Genomic DNA, 27052 nt, shown 5'->3' on the forward strand with positions numbered 1-27052 from the left:
TGGCTGGCCCCACTGGCCCCACACGGGGCCCGCAGCCACCTGTCCCAGCACGGGAAATGAGAGAGAGCTTGGAGGGGAGTTTGTCTATTCTTAAGTGTGGATCACAGAGGCGGTCACAACTTTAAGTGGCTTAAAGAATTGTCCATATTCAAACTGGCCAGCTGATAGGTTCTATCAGGTCCCAGAGGAAGCTGTAAGCACCCCTTGGCAAGGACATCCCTTCCGGGACTATGCTTGCTAACCTATGACAACCTCTCAAATAAAATTTATATCAATTTGTTTTCTAGATAAACAAGGCAGAGAGGAAAAAAATCCTCACATCTTTGTAATTACAAGCTCTCTATGATTTCCTGAAGTGCACTTTAATGTATCTCAGGAGCTTTAACATGCTGTTTTACAATTGGTCATCTTGCCTTGCTTTAGCCAGTATCTTCAGTAATGGATAAGTTTCCATCTAGAGTACAATCAAAAACCTCATGTTACTTTTCTGAGCACTATGCTTATTAAAAAATTGTGTTTTGCAACTTCAGCTTAGTGCAAAGCTAGTAGCTGAATAATGTTTATTAACCTCATTATGTGTCCATCCAACCAGATGCAAGTCTGAGGAAATCAAGACCAGAAACATGAGATCCAGGCTTAATGAAATTAAACCAAGCTACTGGTGGGAGGACTTTTGTAACCTGATGATCATGCTTTCCAGGTTGAAGGTGCTGGGTCTGCTCATAAAGGAAATTAATAGATTTGAACTGAGGGTTCTGTCATGACGACTGAAAAGTTTAAAATATAAGAGCTAGAGTGTGGGTAGAAGGTCTGTTAGTTGTTTGAGCAGTTGGCATTAGAGTATAATGATGTCAGCGTTTGAAGAAGAAGAAACAATGCTTTGGAAACTCCCTCTGACCTGAAGGAGTGGTGCCTAGGAACGTGGTGTATCAGCATCAGTTTGTCTGTATTTGTGTACATATTTGGTGTTTCAAGCCAGGCTGAGCATGGCATACACTAGCAAAAGCCAAGAGAGTTCTCACACTTTCAAAGTACTGATTATTTATTAGTATTGATTGGCCTGACAGTCAGTCTACTATTAAAAGTAGAAATGTGTTTAAGGCAATCAATGATTTTTAAGTAAATACCTTAGTAGTTACCTATATACAGTATGTTCACCCAAGTATGAATTAATTTAAAATTTTTATTGCACATTCTAATCACAGAAGGTGTATGTGATCTGAAGGTGCAATCATTCATAAACTCTTAATCTCTCTTTATTTATAAAGGAAGACAAAAATTACCTGCAGATGATCGTTGTACATTGGCAGCAGGATTGTATCATTTGCATGCACTGCTGCCAGGAGGCACAATGTTCCTTTTTCCATATTATGAAGTCTGGATTTGCTTCATATTTCTCATAGACATAGAAGTTAAATAAGTAAACGGCAATGACAAACTACCTAACAGGCTGTTTAGCTTTAACACATTCAAGTCCAATCCTGGAATTTATGTAATCTGTGAAAAAGGAAGAGAAGAAAAAGATTTTCTTTTAAAATATTTAAAATTTTTAGCAGAAGGCGGTTCCTCATGGCTCACTGAAATAATTTAAGGCTTACTAAATTACTCTTCTGGTAAAATTAAAGCAGACCTTCATGATTTCTCAAATCATACTGAGCTTGGACAGGAGCTATAACAGATTTTGAAAGAGCCTTTTAGTGTTCCAGTAGCTAATTAATTAATAAATAATTTTGGGATAGGGAGTCTGCATCTTGCTGAGGTATTTTTCTGAATCACTTTTGGCTATCTTTTAGGTGGGATTCTTGTTGTATAGATCACAAGATTTAGGAAAATTCTGAAAATTCTAGCAAAGAGCATTTTCAAAGAACTCAAACTATATAAGTTTACTAACTCTCAGTATTTTTAGCTACTCTTATGTTATGGCAACCATATACTTCCTCTGTACAATCTGTAGAAGGACTGTAACATGGGAAAAATGAGGGACATTTATTCTAGCAAAGCCGTTTTGAATGCAGCATACCTTATTTCGCTGGTGCAAAGACAAGTGGTAATAATATAATGGCAACCAAGTGCATCGAATCACAACAAATGTTGCCAGCTGGCTCTTGAAAGACTTTCTAGGGTATACATTTCTCCATGTTTTCTCCTTCTGTCTGTGACCTCAAAGCCAATTTTTACAAAGGATTTTATATAGTGTAGCTCAACATTTGACAGCTCAGATCCTTTCTTCTCCAAAGAGCCTGGTAAGGCTTTTGCTGGTAATCAAGAAGACCCTGTGGCTCTTTTAGTTAAGCATGGGAATAACTGATAGTGGCTTTAAAGATGCCTGGGACCTAGCCTTTTAAGATAATAGACATGAGGAGATGCCATGTGATTCTGTTATGAAAATGATCCACAGTGACTTAAGAGCCAGCATGGAAGGCTTCACATGGAGAGAAAGCTGCATTAGCTGTCCTCAGTGACTGACCTCTAACCCTGCTGGGGCATTTCTTCAGGGGTGAGACAAAGAAGGGCAGACATCACACAAGTCTGTGGCAAGTGGGGTCAACATCAGGAGCCCTTGGTGAGAGGAGAGCAGGAGCAATGGTAGATACCAAAGAGCAAGAGCTCGTCTCCGAGTTGTAACCTGTCTTGGGAGAAGAGGAAACTGAGGGTAGGACTGAGGAAGAAGACCAGCACAATCACAACAACTAAGTGGAGACTGGGAGACTTTTCAAGGGTGAGAGCCCACGCTTTGCCCCAGGGAGAGGAGCATGCTCACAGAAGGAGTGTATGAAGGGAGAAAAAAGGGATTCTCATTACATTTCCTTTAGCTATTACAATCCTTACAATTTTACTTATGCCATAAAGAAACAGATTCTTCACAGAATGTGACTACTAAGAATTAAGGGGTGTAAGAAAAATTCTGATGTGTCAGTTCTGCCACAGACCACATATTTCTTGCCAAAAATCTGACAGGAAATCTAGTATTATTCTAGCAAACTATCCTAACCACTCCTCTGTGGCATGAGTGACCTAGTAAATTTGCTGTGCCCAGCAGTGGGTAGCCTAATCCCAGCTTAAAGTGGCTCCTGCAAAGCTGCTGAAAAATGAGGCCATGCAGTACCTCACTAGACCAGCTCTGTGTAATTTACATTCTTCCTCTCCTCCTTATTCTTCACAAGGACCCTTGATGCTCTTTGTCTATAGAGAGCAGCCAGTCTTCTCCATCTCTACCTTCACTTGCAGGACATGCCTTTGATGTCCCTGCAAATCACCCTTTGTATAGGGATTGTTGGGCCTGTCAGAATTACAGTCCATGCCCTGAAAAAAAAAGAAAAAAACTCAGAACCTTCAGAAACCCAAAGTTGCAGCACTATATTTCAGCAGATAATTTCAACATTTACTATTCCCAGCTATTTTTTTATATAAAAGATTGATTTGGAAGATGACTAATACAACTTCTCTCCTTAAGTAAGGCCTTTAGTTGCGGGATTTGCAATTTAGTTACAAAACTCTGATGTTATTACCACTAGTGTGTCTGTCAGAATTAAAAGTTATTATTGTCTTTTACTTAGTATGTAAATTGTTCCTGGAATGTAATAAGAACTCTGTTTTTCTCTTACAAATTGAAGCACAAGATTCCCAGCCAGCTTGATTTTCATTTGTTTTAGCTATATTACCCCAAATATATTACAAACGTATTACCTGTAAGAGAGATGAAAATTTGAAAGTCAATACAGTGGTCTTTCAGCATGAATCATTATTAGAAATTAGTTAGAGTTTACCTGAATTAGAAAAGACACATATTTATTGCTGACAATGTTTAGCAACTACATCTTCAACAACAACAACACCCTTTTTTCTGCCTTGGGACATGACAGTGTGTTTAAGAGTGTCTAATGGTGCTGTGGTATAGCTTTGGAATAAAAAAATAAGAATTTTTCTGTCATATAAATAATCACTTACCCACCAGGGAAAGCTTGATAGCAGCAGGATAGACAGAATCCATAATGCAGCTAAATAATTTTATCATTATTCCCAGAATTGTTTACTTGTAAGGAAGTTATACATGACCGTGAGTGACAGAAAAGGAGAGTTTCTCCCCATGGACAAGATCTGCTGTAGCCAAGGTAAAACCCACAGGGCCCTGTCTGATGCTGCACAAACGTGGGGTGCTGTTGCAGTGGGGATCCTGCAACACACATATACCAAACCAGGAGTCCCGTGGAAAGGAAATAGATATGGACAGACAGATTCTTGATAGCTGTTTCAGAGATGTTTATTTCTCCAGCCGCATGGCCGGGGCTCTGCCCAGGAACTGTTCCAGTCACGGGACCAAGGGTCCTTCTGCCCGCGCAGGGAACACAAACCAACCAATGGGAACGAGGCTGAGCAGGGGCAGGAAACCCCGTGTCTGTGCCCTCAGGGCCCCTCTCCCAGGGCTACACGGCAGGGGAGGGACCCCAACACCTCACCCGTTTTATTTTAATAAAAGGAGAATGAAAACAACTGGATAAACATAACAAGAACACTTTCAAAACAAAACAAGCCACCCTCCTGAGTCTTTAAATGTCCAAACAGATTCTCTGGAACATCTTAGGGCTGACAGAAGGGAGACAGAACTCTCTGAGCATGCTTTGTGGGGAAACTGAGGCAGGAGAGGGTTTAACTTCTTCCCTCCCCCTTTTCATCCCCCACTCGGCATTGGAAAGGGATTTTTGGGGAAACAATTGGCAAAAGCATGGTTTTGTGAGGGAAACCATGGATGAAAAAACGGATTGGGAATACACTGGGGGTAATAGGACATAGGGTAAAAGGGAAAGGTGGGATTAGGAAAGGGAAACTGTAGGGGGGGCTTACAATAGAGATACTGTCTAACATGACTACGATTTTTTGCATATATACTGCCTTTTACAGGAACACCATCAGGCCCAGTGACCTGCGATGCTTGTAACCCTTTTCTCCCTAGTACAATATTAAATTCCACCACCTCTCCATCTCCCAAGCTTGGGATGCATTTTTCAGGGTTATTCTTTTTAATAGCAGTTCTATGCACGAATATGTCTTGCTGGTTGTCACACCTTGTTATAAAACCATAATTTTGCTTAACATTATACCATTTTACTATCCCTAAGGTCTTAGTTACTATGATCTTTTCATTTTTCCGAGTGGCTGCTGTTTTCTGTCTCGCTGCGTCTTTGCTCTCTCCTTCGGTCGCTCCCGTGTTGGAATTGTCGGGGCTGCTCGTGCCTGCGCGCTCTTCCCGGGGTCACGTTCGGGGCTGCGCGGGCCGGGCCGGGCCGCGCCGCTCAGTTCTCCGTGCGTCGCCTCCTCTGGTCGCAGCTTCGCTGCCGATGCCGGGCGCTGCACCCACGTCTCGGCCGGGCCCCCGAGCGATGACTCCCCCGCGCCCTGCTCCAGTGCGTGTTTCGGTTCGGCGCGGCTCCGCTCCACCGCAGCTGGCCACCACCCGTGTGCCGCCCCTCTCGGCCGGGCGTTCCCGGGGCTCGCTCCACCACGCGCTGCACGGGGCCATTCGGGTCCCACCGGGTTGCGCCGCTCCCGCCGCTCCTCGCTCCGCCACCGACACTGCGGCTCGCGTGGCTCCGCCCGCACGCGGGAACTGCCTCGCTGCTGCTCTCAGAGCGCTCGGTGCACGTGGCCTGGGCCGCACGGTCCCTGCGCCAGGCTTCCCTTCACCAGGACACAGCTGACATTGCTCAACAGTCTCGGTAACTAAATAATATTCACGAAAATATTCTTCCATCGGCATATATTTTGACTCCAGTATTAACTGTGTCCAAACGGTTTTCCAAAAGCCCTTGGTAAGAATTAAATCCCAAGAAACATAGAAAAAGTTCTTAAACAACCATGCCAGGAAGTGTTTCAGTTCTTTTTGAGCTTGAATCAAGCTAAAATTTACAAATCGTTGTTCAAGAATCATTTTAAGTTTAAGAAAAATGTCCATATGCGGCTCTGAGAGCCAAGAGTCTTCCCACGGTTCCTCCATAGTTTAGATATGGAATAGCAAAGCAAAACCAAGAAGAGGAATCCAAAGTTTCCAGGGTTTACTCACACAAATCAGTCGCTTAGGGATCGGGGATCGTTCTGCTCTCAATTCTCCACCATTTGTTGCAGTGGGGATACTGCAACACGCATATATCAAACCAGGAGTCCCGTGGAAAGGAAATAGATATGGACAGACAGATTCTTGATAGCTGTTTCAGAGAGATGTTTATTTCTCCAGCCGCATGGCCGGAGCTCTGCCCAGGAACTGTTCCAGTCACGGGACCAAGGGTCCTTCTGCCCGCGCAGGGGAACACAAACCAACCAATGGGAACGAGGCTGAGCAGGGGCAGGGAAGCCCCGTGTCTGTGCCCTCAGGGCCCCTCTCCCAGGGCTACATGGCAGGGGAGGGACCCCAACAGGGTGCCCAGCATCTGAAGGGTTGTAAGATGCTTCTCACTACCTATAATCCTCTTCTTATTCTGTCTTATTAAAGCAGATGCCTTATTAAGCCACCTGTTGTTGGGCTTTTCTCACTGAGATTCAGAAATATCCCTTCTCTGGCTCTCTCTCACCTCACTCCACCTTCCACCCCTGTGCAGAGCAACTCCTAGCATAGCTAGCCAATAGCTCTAGAGAAGTTGTCTTGCTACTTCTAAAAGGTGCATTTGTCATTAGAACTTCAAATCAAACTGGCTCAGTTTTTCCCATCACACAGCCACCCACAGCTCAGCTCCAGACAGCCTGAACCAGATTCAGCACACACATGGAGGGGAACAGATCTGCATCCCATCACAAAGTGTTTAATCTATCCACTTCTTTTGCGCATAAACATTTGTGAGTGTAACAAATCACCTTGTTATCAAAGTTCCCAGATGTGCTATGACCTCACTGAGCTGGATGCTTGCAAAAGGGGATAGAAATTGTCCAAATAGGAGTATCTGATTTTTTTGAGGCCAGTCATATTTTGGGAGCAGTCTTTGGCTCAGTAAATCTGTATGCGTTCAAATGCATGTAGAAATAGATCTTCATGTTTAGTAGCATGTTTAAATGCTGAATATTGCTAATATTGAAAAGAGCACAATCTTAGAAAAGGGGACTCAAATTGAATTTTGTCTTCTACCTACATTTTTATGGGCTCTCTTGCTTTCCTTGCTTTCATAAAAGTCTTTTTTGTATTTGGACAATGCCAGGGTAAGGTGGTAAGCAGTCATTTCTAGTTCAAGCACTTCAGATTGTTAAGTACTGACTTTTCTGAGCTCTGAAATCCTTGAGTGGCAGCATTAACAATGCATTTCTTTAGAAGCTTAGCATTTACATATGCAAAAAATGATGAAATTCCAACCCCAAAACTGGTGAGAAAAGCTGTCCTTGCATAACATCTGATGAGGGGCTATTTTGAAGATAGAAGCCAGAAAGCAGAGTTTACAACTATTGTTATTTTTGATTGTTCTTCAGCGGGCACAATTTGGGCATTATAAGATGGGAGAAAGCAGTCAAAACAAAGCTAAATATGTGTGCATTGGACTCCGTCTTCCAAGAAAGTTAGTTTTCTGGTAAGGTAAGTATCTTTTTATCGGGTCCTTGGGGTCACAACAAATGAGTACACTAAGAACACACCAGTCTTGCAGACACAACTTCCAAGATTGGTGCTCCAGCTGGGAAATCTGCTTTAGTTTGAAATTTGAAGGTACAGATCACTAGCTATCTTAGAGTATATGATTTGCTAATTTTACAGGAATGAAAATCTGCCAATAAAATAGAATAGAATACTTATGTTGGAAGAGACCTACAGCTATCATCTAGTCCCACTGCCTGACCACTTCAGGGCTGACCAAGAGTTAAAACACATTGTTAAGGACATTGTCTAAATGCGTCCTAAACACTGAGAGTTTTGGGCCATCAACCACCTCTTTATAAGCCTGTTTCAATGTTTGACTACCTTCCTGGTAAATAAATGCTTTCTAATGTCCAGACTGAACCTAACCTCACACAGCTTCCCATGCATCTTGTCACCAGATCCCAAGCAGAAGAGGTTAGCATCTCCCTCTCCACATCCCCTCATTAGGAAGCTGTAACAACCAATGAGGCCACCCGTCAGCCTCTCTCTCTCCAAACCCAGAGGCCTCAGTAGCTCCTCACAGGACATGCCTTCCAGCCCTTTTTTTGGCTGGCTGGTGCTGCCGTGTCTGATGCAGCTGGGATGGGGTTTGCCCTCCTGGCTGCCCGGGCACACACTGCTGACTCACACTGAGCTGCTGCCCACCAGCACCCCCAGATCCCTTGCTGCAGGGCTGCTCTCCACACACTCCTCTCCCAGCTTATCCTTGTGCCCAGCTTTCCTGCATCCCAGGGGCAGAATCTGTAATTGTTCTTGTTAACCTTCATGCCACTGATAATTACCCAGTGCTCCAATCTATTCCAGATCCCTCCCTGAAAGTCACACTAGGTTCTTCAGCCTTGTAGTGACATCCCTAATTTGGGTCCCAGGGAGGCAACAAATTGCCATCAATAGAGGATCTGGTCTGCAAACTGGTGTTTCCGTTCCATACCACAAGGTACCACTAATACCACACCTTGCTGTTGTGTCTGCTTGCATTGGTCCTAATGCAGCTTATGTTGCAGGGGATATATAGCTTTAATGATGACAGTATCATAGCATAGCTGGGGGGCTGTCAGGCAGCTCTGCAGACTGGGCAGTCCAACCCCCTGCTGAAAGAGGGGAGCCGGACTGCTAGAGCAGATTGCCCAACACTTCTGTCCAGTTGAGATTTGAATGAGGCCAGGGATGCAAATACTACAACCTTTCTCGAAACCTCTTCCAGTGTTGACCACCCTTACTGTAAAAAAAAAAAAAAAAGAAAAAAAAGGCAGCATTTTGTTTTGTTTAAAAGGAACTTTCTATATTTAAATATATAACCATTGTCCTTTTATTGGGCACCACTGAGAAGACTACTCCTCAAGGTTTTTACTCCTCCCTTGCCCATTGAGCTAGGCATTTTGGTTTAGAAGGCTATCAGGCTGATCACACATGATTCCCCTTCACAGGTCCATGTTAACTACTTCAAGTCACCGTCTTGTCTTTAATAGATATGGAAATTATTTCCAGGATTGTGTCCTCCATCAGGTTTCCAGGGACTGAGGTGAGGCTGAGAGTCCTCTACTGCCACGGGTCCTCCATCTTGCCCTTTCCGAAGACAGGAATGACAGTTTCTCCTTTCCAGTCCCCAGTAACCTCTCCCACTTGCCACACCCTTTCAAAGGGAATTAAAAGTGGTCTCGTAACAACATCTGCCAGCTCTCATCACACTTATGGGTACAACCCATCCAGCCTCATGGATCTGCATGTGTCTACTTTGCTCAAACACTCCCTAAAATGGTCCTCTGCACCAAGAGGAAGTCTTCCTTGCTTCAGATTTTCACACAGGTCTCAGGGCCTGGTGTTCCTGAATATGGGCCCTACCAGTAAAGACCAAAGCCAAGGAACAGGTGGGTTTTGGCTTTCCTAATTCCATTCGTGCACATTTGGGCAGTATCTCTTTCCTTGTTCTCTTGAATTCTTCCCTTATGCCCACGATTAGTTATGAGTTCTTTGTTCATATTTGTAGGTATCCTGCCATCTGTGCTTTAATTCCTGCATGTTCTTGAGGTAATCCTTGGACATCAGCCAATATAGCTGTTGTAGTTACACCTTGCACATTGTTAGCCTTAATTATAGACATTAGGGATTTTTTTATTTTAAATAAAGGAAAAAAGAGAAAATGGTCACAGCCTTTGAAAACCAGCAAAATTATTATCCATATCACTATTTAAAATAGCAGAGAAGAAGTCTTCATTTGAGGGGTTTTTTTTACATGAGGCGATCTTGATAGTTCTTAGCTTAAAATTTTTACACTTTTAAAATTTAAAGACTGGAAGATCTCACCTTTTAAGTTTGTGCAGTATTTGGAACCTTATGAAGTCACCATTTACTAGTAAAATACACTAATCAAGCAATAAATAAATAAATAAAAAGTTTCCTTCCTGAGTCCTGGTTTTCCCCAAGGCTCAGTCTTGGGGCCTTGATCTTTATCAGCAACATGGGTGAGAGGATTAAACTTCAGGAAGTTTACAAGTGACACCAAGCTGGGTGGGAGTGTTGATCTCCTGGAGGGCAGGAAGGCTCTGCAGAGGGACCTGGACAGGCCGGATCAATGGGCTGTGGTCAGTTGTACAAGTTTCAACAAGGTGCAGTGCCTGGCACTGCCCTTGGGTCACAACAACCCCAGGAAATGCTACAGGCTGGGGACACAGGGCCCCAGCACAAAAGGACAGCATGATCCAGCAGTGTGCCCAGGTGGCCAAGAAGGCCAATGGCATCCTGGCCTGTATCAGCAATAGTGTGGCCAGCAGGACCAGGGCAGGGATTGTCCCCCTGTACTCGGCACTGGTGAGGCTGCACCTCAAATGCTGCATTCAGTTCTGGGCCCATCACTTCAGGAAGGTCATTGAGAAGCTGGAGTGAGTCCAGAGAAGGGCAACAAGGCTGGTGAAGAGTCTGGAGCATAAGTCTGAGGAGGAACAGCTGAAGGAGCTGTGGTTGTTCAGCCTAGAGAAGGGAGGTTCAGGGGAGACCTTATCACTACAACTCAATATTCTGTGATCTGGAAAGAAAGTAAATTAAATGTTTCAACTCTCTACAACTACCTGAAAGGAGGGTGTAGCCGGGTGGGGGTTGGTTTCTTCTCCCAGGTAACAAGTGATAGAACACGAGAAAATTACCTCAAGTTGCACTAGTGGAGGTTTAGACTGTATATTAGGAAAAATTTCTTCATGAAAAATGTCAAGCATTGGAACAGGCTGCCCAAGGAAGTGTTGAGTTACCATAACTGTAAGTATTTAAAAGACGTGTGGGTATTGCATTTGAGGACATAGTTTAGCAGTGAACATGGTGGTGTTCCTGAGTTGACAGTTGGACTTAATGCTCTTAGAGATCTCTTCCAACTTCAACAATTCTATGACTCTGTGGTTTATGATGCAGTATCAAATAAAATAACAAGAAATGGAACGATAGATGAAGTTGAATTGAAATACTAGGACACTGTGATATTGAAAAAAATCATAAACAAGGGAAGATAACATGTGAAATTTTTGATTTAAATCAGTATCTAATGATGAGCTATATTTTTAAGGTATCTTTAAGTATCAATTTACATTTTTATTTTTTGTGATGTAAGTACAACTCACATGTCAAATTGATATTATTATCTTTGGAAGTGTCATTTTGAAGAACATCTGAGGGACAATAAAATCTTTAAGAGAAGCCTACATTTTACATAAAGAAGGTAATTATTTAACAATTAAATAGCATTAGGCCTTGCTAACCTCTCCTCTCCCATAAGCTCAGAAATACCACAGAAAAATCTGCTGTTGCATAAGAGTATTACTCATTCTGGCCACCTGCTTTAAAGATCCTTTGCCAAATCTCTTCATGGTCAGTTTTGAGCCCTGAAATGAACAAGAATTAAGAAGCATCACTTCTTCAAAGGATTTTTATTCAAAAGGTGGGGAAAAGAGTGTTTGCAACTTCATGTTTTGATTTTTGCTGTTTAATAGCACTTAGTACTCACAGCTCCCTTTCAGTTCACAATACCTGCACATATTTAGAACTTCTTAAACCCAGGCCATCTTTACTTAGTATCTTATGGAAGAGAAAAAACCCCAACTATTTGAGCACTCTCCAGACACCCAGATTTGAAGTCATTGACCACACTGTTAAAAGTTTTTCATGCTATAATGGCAATACCTTGCCCAAATAATTTATCTGAAATATTTCATTTTTTTACCAGACAGGAACATAGCTGTGTTTCATGACACGGGTAGGTATAGCTCTAAAAATCTTCAGAAAATAAAGAAGTTTATATTTACTCTTTTGTGCCTCATCTCTGTGTATATGACAGCAAGATGGATCCATTTTCAGTGCTTGCACACAACCTTTAATAAACCTCTTCCAGCCAGGTTCCTGCTCCTATGATGAGGACAGAAGGATGATAGAGTTACACTCTACTTTCTGCTCAGGAAAAGAAACTTCAGTACTACCAGTTGCTCTTCTTGTGAAAGTCAGAATTATTTTGTCTGGGACTGCAGTGACAGCAGTACTTTGCCCCTTGCAAAGAAAAATGCTGCAAAGCAAGAAAGAAATCTAATCATGGAAAAGAACCAAAGAGTCAACACATAATGATCAATTCTTCAATTACGTAATCAGCTATACAACATACTATATGGGGATTTCCCTGCCCTTTCCAGTATGGTACATGAAAAAATAGCCTCTTTAAACAAACACAACTAAGATGCATTCCAAGTGCACTCCAAGAACAAGTGGGTCTTGTTAATGAAAGAGAATGTAGTATAACACATGCTTGAGGAGGATCTCTTTCCTTCTTAACAGTGGTTGTCTGATTAACCTAGATGTGTGCATATTTTAAATACACAAAAAAAGGAAAAAGAAAATTGATTAAATGTAATGCTATAGTAAACAGGAGGCTGCAGCACATAGGTCTACAGTAAAACAACAGATGGTAAAGGTTAAATCTATTTATTAACAGTCACTTGGCAAGGAGACAGGAAAAGAGAAAGAAAAGAGACAAACAGATGCCAGGTGTAGTATAATAACACTTGATATAATAGTTCCACTAAAATATGTTTAATTTTCTTGTCTCTCTTAGCCTTCCACCAGAAATTTTAAGAGTCTACGGTTTCTGATTAGGAATTTTTAAAAATATGCACAGTGCTTACTCTAGGATGTGCTGAATAGCTGGTTTTCTACTGCTGAAAACAGGAACATTTTTATTACTTCAGTGGAAAGTCAGGGACAAGAAGCAGCGCAAAGTCATCAAACAGTGATGGGCAGCTAGTTTGCCGTGGCAAAGCTGGGTAGCTTAACTGCTTTTCTGTCTGTTAACTGCTTTCACACTAAACTCCCTCCCCGCTTTGTTTATTGTAATGCTGCCCTGTAGTTTTTTCAGAATTAGGATTCCATTTTTCACAGGCATCATTCTAGTTTTCTCTGTGAAGTTCCTGAAAGGATTTTTTAAAAAATGGTTTTAGTATTTAACTTTGGTTTTAACCTCAAAGTCCTAGTGAACAATACAGTGGTCTATGTGTTCTGAAGATAATTATCCTGTTATTGTTCCCTTTAAAGATCACTAAAATGGCAGTGCGTTTTTTTTAAGGCAATAAGGCTGTTAGCTCTGGTGTTAACAATATAGTCATCATCTCACTGGTTTTTTCCCTCCTCTTCTTTGAAAGGTTTGGAGTCCATGGGAAACAAGCTAGCTTGATCACAGTAAAATCAAACTAACCTCATACCCTTTTGTAAGTGTAACTTTAATTCTAAGTGATACTGATTATAGCAACTGTATCCCTGCCATGGTCAAAGTGAGCTCCTATTTCATGTGGTATAGCACTCTGTTATTGTTTCCAGATAATGAGGCCTCTCTTTCACACGGCAGCCTTTTCAGGCAGCTCCTTGTTAGTGCATAGTAAGAGCTGAAAAAACCTGCATAAGTCTCAGATGACCTCTTTAGCATTGTAAAAAAGATGTGTGGATTGATAAATACATTAGGATGTGTCATTATCCATTATTCAGTTCTACAATTAGTGAACATCTGGCACGGGGAAGATGAGATGCTTATTTACTTACCATCTATATTAATGTTGATTTCTAGCAGGCAACTGAGACCATACCACTTTCACCTGTTTAAAGGAGGCAAATGTGAAACCAAAATAATTTAACTAACATTAAGAGATACAGATTTAAATTTTATCTTTAAAGATTGTGTATTATATACCTATTCTTAAAGTAATATTTATATGAGGTTTCTTTATGGACTCGAAACAAGACCAACAAGGATTGTGAAGGGTCAGTTTATTTCAAGTTTGCAGAATAACAAGGTCAAGAGGTATAACACTGCAGGTGAGAATAGTCAGATAAAAATAATTTTGTTTTGTCTAGCTGGTATTATCCAGTAGAGCTGAATCACGCTGATTTTCAAATATAATTATAAAAAAACCCCCAGCCTTTTCTATAAATTGCAGTTATGAAAATCTGATAATGTTTGTTTGACCTCTGTTGTCTGTGGATTTGTTCTATGTCTTTGGTCTCCAAATTTAACACCTTTCCATTTTAATGTGCAGATTAGACATTTGAAAGAAACATATGGACATGCCAGGTTTGCAAATCAACAGTAACTTATAAAGAAATGAAATGTTGAACAAAATTAAGAGGAATAGCTTTTTGTTAAGAACAGCCATTTGAACCTCCAGAAATTCACAGCTAAGACTGCAAATAAAACAAGTGGCATAGATGAAAATACTAATTAGTTAGGCTAGTCTTCACAGAATAAAGGAAGATTGTGCACAAAGTTGTGGATTATTTTTCTTTAATGTGTGCAGTGGTGTGTTTTTCTCAGCATCGAATGAATTTCTGGATGATATATTAAAAGCAACATAACCTTTACATACCAAGTAGCATATTTAACAAGAACACTGAACTTTTGACCCATATATGTCAAAGTAACCCAGTGAAGCTGCACAAAACCAAAATACATCCAGCAGAGAAAAAGAATGGGTTTCTACTACCTACACAAGCGAAGAGGAGATAGTGTTCTACCATGCTGCTAACCATCTATAGATGACTCTTGCACTTTACCAAATACTTATTTTACAAGTGATTTTTCAAAGCAGACTGTTCCCATTTACAGAATTCTTACCCTTGAAAGATCCCTACTTTTCTGTCTGCAATTAGCATTGCTAATGTTGTTTTGCTAGGTTCTTTCATTCTGATTTTCTTTCTGTCCTTGTATTTTTTTTCTTTTGTTTCTTTTCTTTTTAGCTTTCAATGCTTTTCATCTTTTTTATCTGGGATTGAGAACTTCCTTATGATGTTTGCCAACCTTGTCTTGCTTTTTTTCCATTTGGGGTATGCCCTCTGGATGCATTCTGTTCTAAGAGAAAACATACACTCTCATCCTTTTACATGTACTTCCATTCTTTTTATCCACATGAATTCTCCTTCTAAGGAGACTGTTGCTCTGTTTACTTCTAGGCCTCCTGTGTAGTAAGCACTGCCTGCTTACACTGAAGCAAGTTCAGGATAATCCACTTAAGAAGATATTTAGAACTTAAATGTGCTCAATAAGACTGTATTTATCTGTACTCTCGCAGACAGACTACACTTGTGAAATTGGTGTAGCTACGTGGTAGGACAATGTCCAGACTATGATCTGACACTACATGTCGGTCCTATTGTAATCCCTCTCTATCATGTGATACAGAACAAGGATGATTTCAGCTGGGGCCCTGAACAACAACAAGCTTTTGAAAAAATTAACCAGAAGATTGTTCATGCAGTAGCCCTTGGGCCAGTCAGGACAGGGCAAGATGTGAAGAACATGCCCTACACTGCAGCTACAGAGAATGGTCCTCCCTGGAGCCTCTGACGAAAAGTACCCAGGGAGTCTCAAGGCTGACCCCTGAGGTTCCGGAGTTGTGGATACAAAAGAGTCCAAGACCAGCTATGCCCCGGCTGAAAAAGAGATGGTGGAAAGTTATGAACGGTTTCAAGGTGCTTCAGAAGTTATTGACACAAAAGCACAGCTCCTCCTGGCAGCCTGACTTCCAGTGTTGGGCTGGATGCTCAAAGAGAAAGTCCCCTCCGCACATCATGACACTGATGCTGTGGGGAGTAAGTGAATCACTCTGATCACACAACGAGCTCAAATAGGAAACCCCAATCACCCAGAGATCTCGGAATTCATCTCTAACTGGCCCAAAGGTGAAAATTTTGGATTATCATCTGAAAGATGAGGAGGACAAGAAGGTTACACATGCTAAGGAGGCCCCAACGTATAATCAGCTACCTGGGAATGAAAAGCGATATACTTTCTTCACTGATAGTTCCTGCCATGTTGTAGGGATACATTGAGAATGGAAAGCAGCTCTATGGAGCCCCATGCAGAAAGTTGCAGAACCTTTTGAGTGACAAGGTGGATCAAGCCAGGTTGCAGAGCTGGAAGCTGTCCAGCTGGCTCTAGGTATTGCTGAATGAGAGAAGTGGCCCGTGCTCCACCTCTGTACTGACTCATGGATGGTGTCAAATGCTCTGTGGAGGTGGCTGGAATGATGGAAAAAGACCAACTGGCAGTGCAGAGATAAACCCATCTGAGCTGCTGAACTGAGGCAAGACGTCACTCCCTGGGTAGAGAAGTTGGCTGCAAAAGTCGATCATGAGATGCACACGTGCCCAAGAGTCAGGCTACTGAAGGACATCGCAACAATGGATGGTGGATCGAGCTGCCAAGATTAAAATGTCTCAGGAGGATCTGGACTGGAAACACAAGGGTGAATTATTTCTGGCTTGGTGGGCCCATGACACCTCAGGTCATCAGGGAAGAGATGCAACACCCAGATGGGCTCGTGATCGAGGGATGGGCTTATCCATGGACTCTGTGTCCCAGGTTATCCTTAACTGGGAAACATGCTGGGATCAAGCAGGCCAAGCAAAGCCTCTCTGGTATGGTAGATGATGGTCAAAATATAAATAAGGGGGGCCTGGCCGATCGGTTACATCACACTCCTGCAGGCCTGCCAAGGCAAGTGCTACGTGCTCTTGTAAACAACCACTGGATGGCTGGAGAAGTACCTGTGCCTCACACCGCTGCCTGGAACACCATCCTGGGCCTTGCAAAGCTACTCCTGTGGTGACCTGGAACTCCTGAGAGAACTGAGTCAGACAACAAGACTCATTTCCAAAGCAACCTTCTGGACAGCCAGGCCAGGGAACACAGTATTGAGTGGCTTTACCCTATTCCCCATCATGCACCAGCCTCTGGGAAGATCAAACGGTACAAAGGACTGTTAAAAACCATGCTGAAAGCAATGGGTGGTGGGACCTTCAAACACTGGGATTTACATTTAGCTAAGGCCACCTGGTTTAGTTAACACCTGAGGCTCTACCAATTGAGCTGTCCCTGCCCAATCAAAACCTCCATGAACCATAGAAGGGGATAAAGTCCCCATGAGGCACATGAGAAGTCTGTTAAGGAACACAGTTTGGCTTAGTCCTGCCTCAAGAAAAGGCAAACTCATCTGTGGTGTTTTCTTTGCTCAGTGACCTGGGTGCACTTGGTGGGTAATGCAGAGGAGACGCACAATATGTACCTCAAGAGCATTTGATTTTTGGGTGAGAAGAGTCTGTAATGTTGAATTGTATAATATTGGTTCCTGAATGTTCTGCCAGTGTATGCCAGAACTACCATGGACAATGAGTACGGACTGCTCCAGATACACCAGCTGTGAACTCCCAATGCACAGTGCAACCCCAAGAGTTCACCAGCCCTCCTGCCCTGGAAGGTATCTAGGGCAGATAGAACCCACAGTTATGGACTAAATGAACTCAACAGACATCTCGGAGGAACAGTCACTGACCGTGGAAATGATACCTGTGCTTGTGTATATTTATATAAATGTGTGTGCATATAGCTGGGAGGTGTAGGATCCAGGCATGATGTAAATAGTATAGAGTACAGGGTGGATAATGTCTTGGTTCCAGTCACAATGGAGTTAATTTTTGCCATAGCCATGAGGGAGTGGAGCCGGGAACCATGTCTAGAAGGTTGTTCTGTACCACCTCACATCACTGCTGGGAGTGGGGCTAAGGGACCCTCTGGCTTCTGGGAAGAAAGGTGTGGTTTCCAGCTGAACAAATATGGCAGATGGAGGGAAGCAGATGTTTCATTGGCAGATGTTTCATTGTCTTGGGCTTTGTGAGCATTTTGCAAGTAAATCACCCTCTCTTTGTACACTTTTTCTATTAGTAGTGTTGCTGTTACTGCTCATTTTCTTGTCTCATTGCTCTTTCCAGTAAATTGTTCTTATCTCAACCCGTGATCTCTGCCTTTTGTGCATTCAGTTGGGATGTGGGCAGGGGAAGTGAGTGGCGGTGTGGTTTTAGCTTAATTACTAAATTGGGGAATACTTTCATGATGATAAGCATGGTGGCAGCTAAGATAAGTCTACATCCCTACATAACAGGAGGTTTCAAAAGATGTAGTAATATCCTTCAAAATGCCTGTTATGCTGGAGCCAAGTTCTAACTTCTTATACCTACCTACTTGCCTTTCTTGAGCTAGCTTATAATAAACAGGTCCAAGATAATGCAGACCTGCAACCTTCCACCTTAGTGCCAGTAATGGCATCATCACCTTACTGTTTGCATTCTAAATTCTGTTTCTGTTCCAATCAACCCTTTATCTGCACTCAGAAGCACCAATTTTTTCCAAATATTTCTGAAACATCTCTTCCCACACTTACAAGCAATACAGTATCCTATCTGGAACTGCATGTACTCACATTGAAGGACAATAAACAGTAGTTCTCATCTGCTCTTTGAAACCCAGGTTCAGAGGCTGTGTGATATAATGAGCAAGCACCATGAGTTTTTTTGTAACACAGCCTGCATCCCTCCTTCCAGTGTTCTGAAGAACCAGACAGACATATTTGAGAATCCTGTTGAGCACTAGTAATAATACTTTTATCAGTATTAGGTATTATGTCTCCAGAGACAAGAATTTATTTTCTGTTTTTCCAAGCCAGCTTTCACTGCTGCGAAGGTAATTTTGGAAGCATATAGAAATTCCTCCTGTTGTTCTGGGACACCTTCGCTTAAAAAGATTGACTGACCATAAAGTAACATTCTAATTAGAAATTTGGTCCAGAATATTTCCAGCACAAATTTTGATTGGGTCCAAGAGATTTCCAGTCTATCTTTAAGCCTTAAAAATTCAACCTGGAATTTATGAATCTGAACATATTTTTTCCTGTACTTGCATGCTGATGGTCAAGCAAACCATGTGAATTTTGGTTTACACATAGCCATCCACAAATCAGAATATGCTGAAATGTGAATTTTGGAAGCACATATCCATCTATGAGTCAGAATTGAACCTGTTCACTTGCTCACTGCTCAGTCCTCGGGTTCCAGGTGTGATAATAGGCTGTGGGCATTGAATTTTCACACACACAGAATGATTGCACTAATTTACTTCTTAAACAGCTAGAGAAGACTTCTAGCTATCTTAATGAACTTTCAAGTATCATTACTGCCTACCAATAGGAGCGTTATGACATCCAGAATATGATTTATTTGTGGTGCCACTGCTTTCAGCAAAATTAAAAATGGATGTAGAAGTCAAATTTGAGTAACTTTAGGCCATAGTTTCTGTTGGAATGCGTACAGGCACATCACAAGTAAGATCTAAAAGATTAGAAAATATTTAAAACAGTAAATCTGGTTGCAGCATTTTCAAAAACCACATTTTTGTGAAAATATCCTGATTGTTCAAGATGAAATGTACAAAAGACACTGTTAGCTCTATGGAGTTTTTGTTGGAAAGGTTTTAAACATCCTAAGGCAGTTATTTCAAGTAGTTATAACAGGTAGTTATTGCAGTTGAGAAAAGAATGAAATTGAAGATCTGAATAATTTATTCAGAAAATGCTATTACAACGCAATTTTGCCTGTGAAAATTCCTTAAAAGTTTTGGTTTTACTCCAGTTCAGAAGAGCAACAAACTTGAGAAGTTTGACTGTTACAATGAAATCAAATTCTAGCTTTTTACTAGCTGTAATAATATCATTGTATTCCAGAGGATTACAAAACTAAACTCAAAATATTTGTTCAGACAACAGTTCTTTTTAGAACCTCATCTGCCAGGGTGTCTCAAGAGCAATTAATTAAACCTTGCAATACTCCAGCCACGAACATCACACCTGCATACTACAGAAAATACAGAGATTTACTAATTTCCTGTCAAACTAGTAGCCTACCATGGAAATCATCTCTCCTAATTGTTCTTTAACCTGAACACAGTGAATATCATATTCAAGGAGTTAATAACTATCATTAAGCCAATACAAAATTCTACTGTTCACAAAAGAAGTCTGTAAGTCTCAGAGGAATATAAGACAAAAAGAACCCTTATTTAGTAAGTGACTTGCTATCTGTAAGAAGGAAAGTGCAAAATAATTTAGTTTCTTTTTAAAAAAATAAGATAGTTCAGTATTGAATCATCACCTTGGATGATTGGTTGAAGGATCAGGAGCACAGGTAGTGTTTTTCTTGGTCGTTCCAGTAGCAAGAAAGAATAACAAAAGGAACAGGCAGACTGATCAGACTAATACATGACTCCAAGTCTGATGTAACTGGAAAAATTTTGAGCTTTTTGACGATGGGATGGTGTATTTAACACCTGGTCTGCCAGCATCTGATGGGATGCACCTTTCTCAGAGAGGGAAAAGGGTTCTGGCACTGGAGCTAGCAGCACTTATTGGTAGAAATTTTAACAAGATTTGAAGGGGGCAAGGGACAAAACCAGGCTTGCTGGTGGTAAGGACTGGGATGGCATGCCAAAACTTGAGGAACTGAGTGCTAGAGGCATCCTTCATACTGCTCCAGAGGCATTAACTACAATGAACCACACTTGAAATGTTTCTACACAAACATGTGCAGGATAAAGAGTGAGCAAAAGGAGATCAAAGCCTTGGTCCAGTCCCAGAGATACGATATCACTGGCATAAGCAAATCCTAGTAGGATGAGTCCTGTGAGTGTTGTGCCATGTTGGATGGTTACAGGATCTTTAGGAGGGATAGGCAGGGCAGGTGATGTAGGTGGGTGACATTGTATGTAATGGAAGACTGGAATGTATGGAGCTCGCAGATGACACTGGCACAGCTGAGAGCCTTTGGGAAAGGATTAGGGGACAAACAAATAATGTGGATGTCAGTGTGAGAATCTACTATAGACCTCCTAGCCAGGATGATAATGCCAATGAACTATTCTTCGAGGAACTAACAAACACCTGTAAATCAACTGTCCTTGTCCTGATGGGGGACTTCAGCTTGCCAGATGTTAACTGGGAAAACCACCCAGGTGGCACAAACAGGTCCAGAAGATTCCTAAAACACCTGAATGATTGTTGTGGATTGAGTGAGAGCTTTAGACAAGCCCTGCCTTAGGATGAGATTTTTGGCAGCAGCTCTAAATCCCTGCACCTAAATAACTCTGGCTTACAAGTTCTTAAGGATGGCCAATCAGGTGTATTAAAAAATGAGTTATTTACTGAATAGAAAGGAGATTAACAGAAAAAAGTCCTTAAGCAGAGTTACTTACTAGGCAGGATAAAGGAAAAAGAACTACTAGTAGATTACAGAAAACAGTGCATGACATAAAGGTACCTATATTATAGCTAGCAAAGAAATAGTATAGATTAGGAGTCAACGTAACTCACCACTGAATTGACAGCAGTGTACACAAAGCCCTTTCTCTCCGCCACCAGGAGAATAATCACAAAGTAGGCCTCCTGATTTCAGGGAGAAAACTCCACACATTTCAGGGAATGTGCAGAAGACTTCTGCTTGGTGAAAGTATGGTGTAGGTTTTATAGTTTTTGAAGTGTCTGTCAGTCAGAAATACCAGCTTATCTTTCCACATCTGCTTCCACAGCAAGATTTTTACTATCAACAGAAAGCATCAATCCCATGGCACTGAAATAACTCATTACAAGTTAAACTGTCCTGATTGAGCTACTTCACCAAGGCTCATCTGAGGCTTATGTGAGCGCATGATGCCCTGAGTTATTGCACCTCCTAACAAACAACAGATAAGCTCTCCTGTGGTGGGGGCAGAAATCCTGCTACAACGATAACTTCATGGTACAGGTACTTAGGGAGCCGATTAACACTCCTTGATGTGTTGCTTGTTAACAGAGAAGGTCTCACATGTGAAGTGGCCATTTGTGCTGTCTTGACCACAGTGACTATGAAGTGATAGAGTTAAAAATCTCTGTTGTAAATTGGAAAATTGCCAGCAAAACTTCAGCCCTGGACAGGGGCAGAGCAGACTTCAGGCTGCTCAGAGTAATAGTGAGAAAGGTCCTCTGGGGAAAATGTTTTTGAAGGTGCTGGGGTCCATCAGTGCTGGTCACCTTTTAAGCATCTCCTCTGAATGGCACAGGAGTTGACCAAGGGAAGCCAGTTGATGTGATCTTTTTGGATTTCAGTAAAGCTTTCATTGCTGTCTCTCACAGGATCCTCCTGGACCTAATGTCCAGCCCACAGCTGGATAACCCCATCATGGGATGGGTGAGCAACTGGCTCACAGGTCAGGCACAAAGGGTTACAGTGAATGGGGTGACATCAGACTGGGAACCTGTCACTGCTGGGGTTCCACAGGGCCCCATCCTCCACCCTCTGCTCTTTGACATCTTCACAAATGACTTGGACACAGGACTGGAAGGGATACTGAGCCAGTTTGCAGATGATACAAAACTGGGAGGAGCTGTTGACTCCCTTGAAGGCAGAGAGGGCCTGCAGAGAGACCTCAGCAAATCAGGGGTCTGGGCAATCACCAACCATGTAAAGTTCAACGAGGGAAAGTGCCGGATTCTGCACCTGGGATGAGGCAACCCTGGATGTATGGACAGACTGGGGAACAAGATGCTGGCAAGCAGTGCCATGGAAAGGGACCTGGGGGTCCTGGCAAGCTGAACATGAGTCAGCAGTGCCCTGGCAGCCAGGAGGGACAACCCTGTCCTGGGGTGCATCAGGCACAGCATCGACAGCCGGGCAAGGGAGGGGATTGTCCCACTCTGCTCTGTGCTGGGGCAGCCTCACCTCGAGGGCTGGGGGCAGTTCTGGGTGCCACAATATGAAAAGGATCTAAACCTACTAGACTGTGTCCAAAGGAGGGCTACAAAGATGGTGAATGGCCTTGAGGGGAGCCGTATGAGGAGCAGCTGAGGTGACTTGTTCTGTTCAGCCTGGAGGAGACTGAGGACAGACCTCATTGCAATTACAACTTCCTCATGAGGAGAAGAGGAAGGGCAGACACTGATCTCTTCTCTGCGGTGACCAGTGACAGAACCTGAGCGAATGGACTGAAGTTGTGTCAGGGGAGGTTTAGGTTGGATATTAGGAAAATGTTTTTCACCCCAGGGGTGGCTGGGCACTGGAACAGGCTCCCCAGGGAAGTGGTCACAGCACCAGCCTGACAGAGTTCAAGAAGCCCTTGGACAATGCCCTCGGGTACATGGGGTGACTTTTGGGGATGGTGCTGTACAGGGCCAGGGGCTGAATTCAATGAGCCTTCTGGGTCCCTTCCAATTCAGGATGTTTTATGATTATTTTCTATGAGTTTATTGTTGCAATCAAGAGATGCATCTTTTATTTATTAAATAAGAGACCACTACTGTACCTGAAATGTGGACTAATTATTCTAAAAGCATAATCAATTTGTTAAGAACTTTCAGATAATAATGTAGAGTCTTTGTTGCTGCCACAGGAAGATTTACCTCACATAATCATAATCTGCTCACTGATACAAATATTACCTCCTTTTAGTTAATTTCAGGAAAACATTTTAGAAGTACTCTAGGCCAAAAAGGGATGATAAATGATTTTGAGATGGAAAATTGAAGTGGATTGATTAGGAACAATTTTTTATGTTTTACACAATAAAAAGATGAACTACGTGGTTCATGGAGACAATTTGCAGAGCAACCTCTTCTCTCTAATTGCTGCTAGACTAATGTAGAAGCACACTTCTAGAATGTAGAGAAATCCATTTACCCAATCACATAATTTAAGCAGTCAAGAGAAGTAGTGGATTTTTCCATTACCTTTCATATTAGCTTTGCTACATTCCACCTGTGACCCTTGTTTTGAGAGTGCTATGCTCTTTTAAACAATTTTGTAAGCATAATGAAGTTCCACTTCAAAATTTTTCAAAGTAGACTAAGGACATTTATAAATCCCCCATAAATAGGGACATAATCAATCTCACTAATTCCTGGTAATGCACTGTAAAACCAAATTATTCGCTAAGAGGTCTAATAAATTCTCATCTTCAGAAGCAGGAAACAACATTTCCTGTATATCCTTTGGAACAAAAACTAGTTACTTTTCTCTTCTGACTACTTACTCTGTGGTTGTCCCAGAATCTGCAAATTTTGTTTTTAGTATTGTTTGAGGGTTTGGGGTTTTGTAACAGGAAATAGACAGTCCTATTTAAATCAAGTACTGTTGATTTAAATCAAGTTACTCTTTTAGTACTGTTCATCTGATAATAGATAACTTTCTCTTGCTGGAGAGATAGAAAGCATATGCTTAGCTCCACTCATCGTATCAAGTCGCAGTACAAAGAATAATTATCTTTATGTTCCAGAAGTCTCCACTCAGGCCCATTTCTAATAATTGCCGGAACTGCATTAAAGAGAATAACATCAGTAAAAAACAGCCCTGGGAGAAGAAGATGATTCTGTGCAATACTTTTAAGTTCTTTTATTGAAATAAGAACTTGTTTTAAAAGGTATTTTCAAAAATACTCAGAATGAAAATGCAAACATATTCGAAGAAACTATTCTTCATTACTTCATACTAAAAGCAAACAACATCACTAGCAGTGTCAGGTTCCATAAGAAGATGAAATACTTTTTTACATTGTTTTCTGATCTTCAGAGGAATGTATACAATAACTGCAATGTGTCATGACACTTTAAAATATTTTCTATATTATAGCAAGACCAAATTAAAGAATTTATTCAGGAATTACTGCTTGAATTCTGCATTACACACTAAAAAGCCCCCAAAAATATGAAAAACTGTTACAGCTTTCATGGCAGGATAATTAATATCTGTACAGAGAAAATAGAACTGAAAATGCCAGCTTTTTTCTTTTAATGACAACAGCTCTACTTATAAAACATTAACAACAGCTAACAACATTCTCATTGCATAATGCTCTGTTTTAAAACATCAGAGAAACCTGCAACTTCCTGAAATCTGTATTAACCTTAACTGCAGTAATTCAAAACCAACATTAAATATCAACTACCTGTTTAAATACTGATTTGAACACATTATTTAGATACCATAAGAGAAAGGCTAGCATAGATACATTGGTGTTATGGAATTTACTGGTATTTCAGCCATACTTAGGGTTTTAAAACAGGCCTCACAATTCCCTGGCTGGGATGTTAGGGAAAAAGAAAGGAGTTTGTAGATATAAATTGTACAAAGGCACATTTTAATTAACATATTACACATACATAAACACAGGACGTAATTTAAAAAAAATAATCAGTATCTTGAAAAAGGGTCAATAGTTTTAATCTGCCTGCTGCATGTGCTGGTAATACCACTACATATAAAGGATTTACTGATGATTTAGACAAAATGAGCTAAGTAAATCACTCTTGAAAGGAATAAGACTTCTCCAAACCACACACAGCTCATGACCTACTCCAGGAAAACCAAGGAACAAATGAAAAATAGGCTATGATGTCCCATTTAAACAGCAGGAACTAGATTAGCAAAAACTGTCAAGCAAGAACAAATTTAACTTTTAATGCCAAAAGGGATTCTGATAAGCAAGGTTTCAGATTTGCACAATGTAGATATATAGACAGATATAGATAAACATGTATGTTGACATTTAAAACCAATTTACTAAAGAGGCAACTTTTGCTTCTTTAAGAGAAGACCCCTTAAAACTAAGAGATACTGTATTTTAAAATTAGATGGTGACTTTGAAGACCAGAAAACCTCAATTTTTTTAGCACTGGAGGTAGTTGGCAGCAATTAATGTCTTTGTGGATTCAGTTCTGAATATCATAAAGGTTTCCCTTTCTGCTACTGTGAGCAAATCTTCTTTTCCATTTCTTGCTAATGAATTGCACAGGTTGCAGACCTAAAATTAGAACCATGCAAAGGAGCCCAGTTTATATCAAAGATACCTTAAGATATGATTGTTAAGGGACAGAAGCTGGGCCAGCAGAAATTCCTAGCATAAACAGGACTCCACCGGCAAAAAGTGCACCAGTGATTCTAAGTGATTAATACAGAAATTACACAGCTGGATAAGCAAAAATGGCACGTTTGTAGGTCATAGTCCACTTTTGTTAGGGTAAAAAGAACATTTCAAATAAGCCCACTTCTGGTATGTCTAACTGCATCCACCCTGGGATAGCTTTAGGAATATCTCAAGTGTTGATATTCTTCAAAAGGAAAATATTGTGTATTTTGACCCTAAAAAACTTTACAGCTGCTTATAATTTTAGTCATAGGAAAATGGATTTGACGGGATCTACCTTTTTTATTTTTCTTGTCTCTCTTTTCTCTGTGTTCATAGGCACTGCATCTCCAGCCTGGCTGCCTGTCCTTTTCTGCCATACTATCAAACTTCTATTTTTCTCCAGTCCTGCCAGATTCCAGTCCTGCAACTTTTAGCATCTGCCCATTTACCACCGTCTTACAATTCATGTGCAGACCCTTTCCCATACCTATTCAAGTTTCTCACCTTAGTTGTTCTTCCCTTTTCCTTCTGCAGGCCTCCACACAACCAAATTTCCTTTTTCTCTGTCTATCTTGCATTCCTCTTGCATCTCCAGCTTTTACTTCCTGTTGTTCTGTCCAGGTGCTCAGAAGGTCAGGACTGTCCTCTGCATCTGGACGACCCTTTACAAAAAAAATATTTGTTGTAGCTTTCATGTTTTCTTTTCCTCTAACCTCTGCCTTTTCCTTACTTTCTGTCTTCTGAAAACTCAGTCCTCTCCACTTCACTTGCTCATTTCTCTCTTCCAGAAGTTGAGGTCTGCAGTGCAGGAAAAACTCCTCTCCTCTTAGCTGTTGTGCTAAGTGCCAGAGTGCCACTGGTGCCAGTGACAGCAATTACAAGGAAAGTCCTCAGCAGTCATTTCAGTTTAAGAGGCAGCATACAACGTGCAGTCCAGTTAAGGCAGAGTGCCTCTAAAGAGAGGGGTTGTGTGTGTAAAGTGGTTGCCAACACAGACCTTACTTTCAGTAGAGTATCTATAATATAGTGTACACCAGAGTAAGATGGTAGCACTGCCTCTCTTCCAGCTGTTACGTGGTTGCCTGAAATAAAATAAAACCCAGAATCCTTGACTTTGTAGGAAAGTGAGTGTGGAGAAAAGTTTGAGAGTATGCATCCTCAAGCTTCAATATCAG

The 27052-nt window shown here is 41.5% G+C and overlaps 1 long non-coding RNA gene across 1 annotated transcript; it reads right to left on the reverse strand.

The window, feature by feature from the left end:
* Positions 1–203: 203 nt before the first annotated feature.
* On the reverse strand, positions 204–13724 carry LOC125320488. Its single transcript, XR_007201128.1, has 3 exons — positions 13670–13724; positions 11896–11995; positions 204–3303 (listed from the first exon to the last, which is right to left on the reverse strand). It is a non-coding gene; the product is annotated as an uncharacterized LOC125320488 (long non-coding RNA).
* Between the last annotated feature and the right edge of the window lie 13328 nt (positions 13725–27052).

Source organism: Corvus hawaiiensis, chromosome Z, assembly GCF_020740725.1.
Source record: "Corvus hawaiiensis isolate bCorHaw1 chromosome Z, bCorHaw1.pri.cur, whole genome shotgun sequence".
In the NCBI taxonomy this organism is placed as follows: Eukaryota; Metazoa; Chordata; class Aves; order Passeriformes; family Corvidae; genus Corvus; species Corvus hawaiiensis.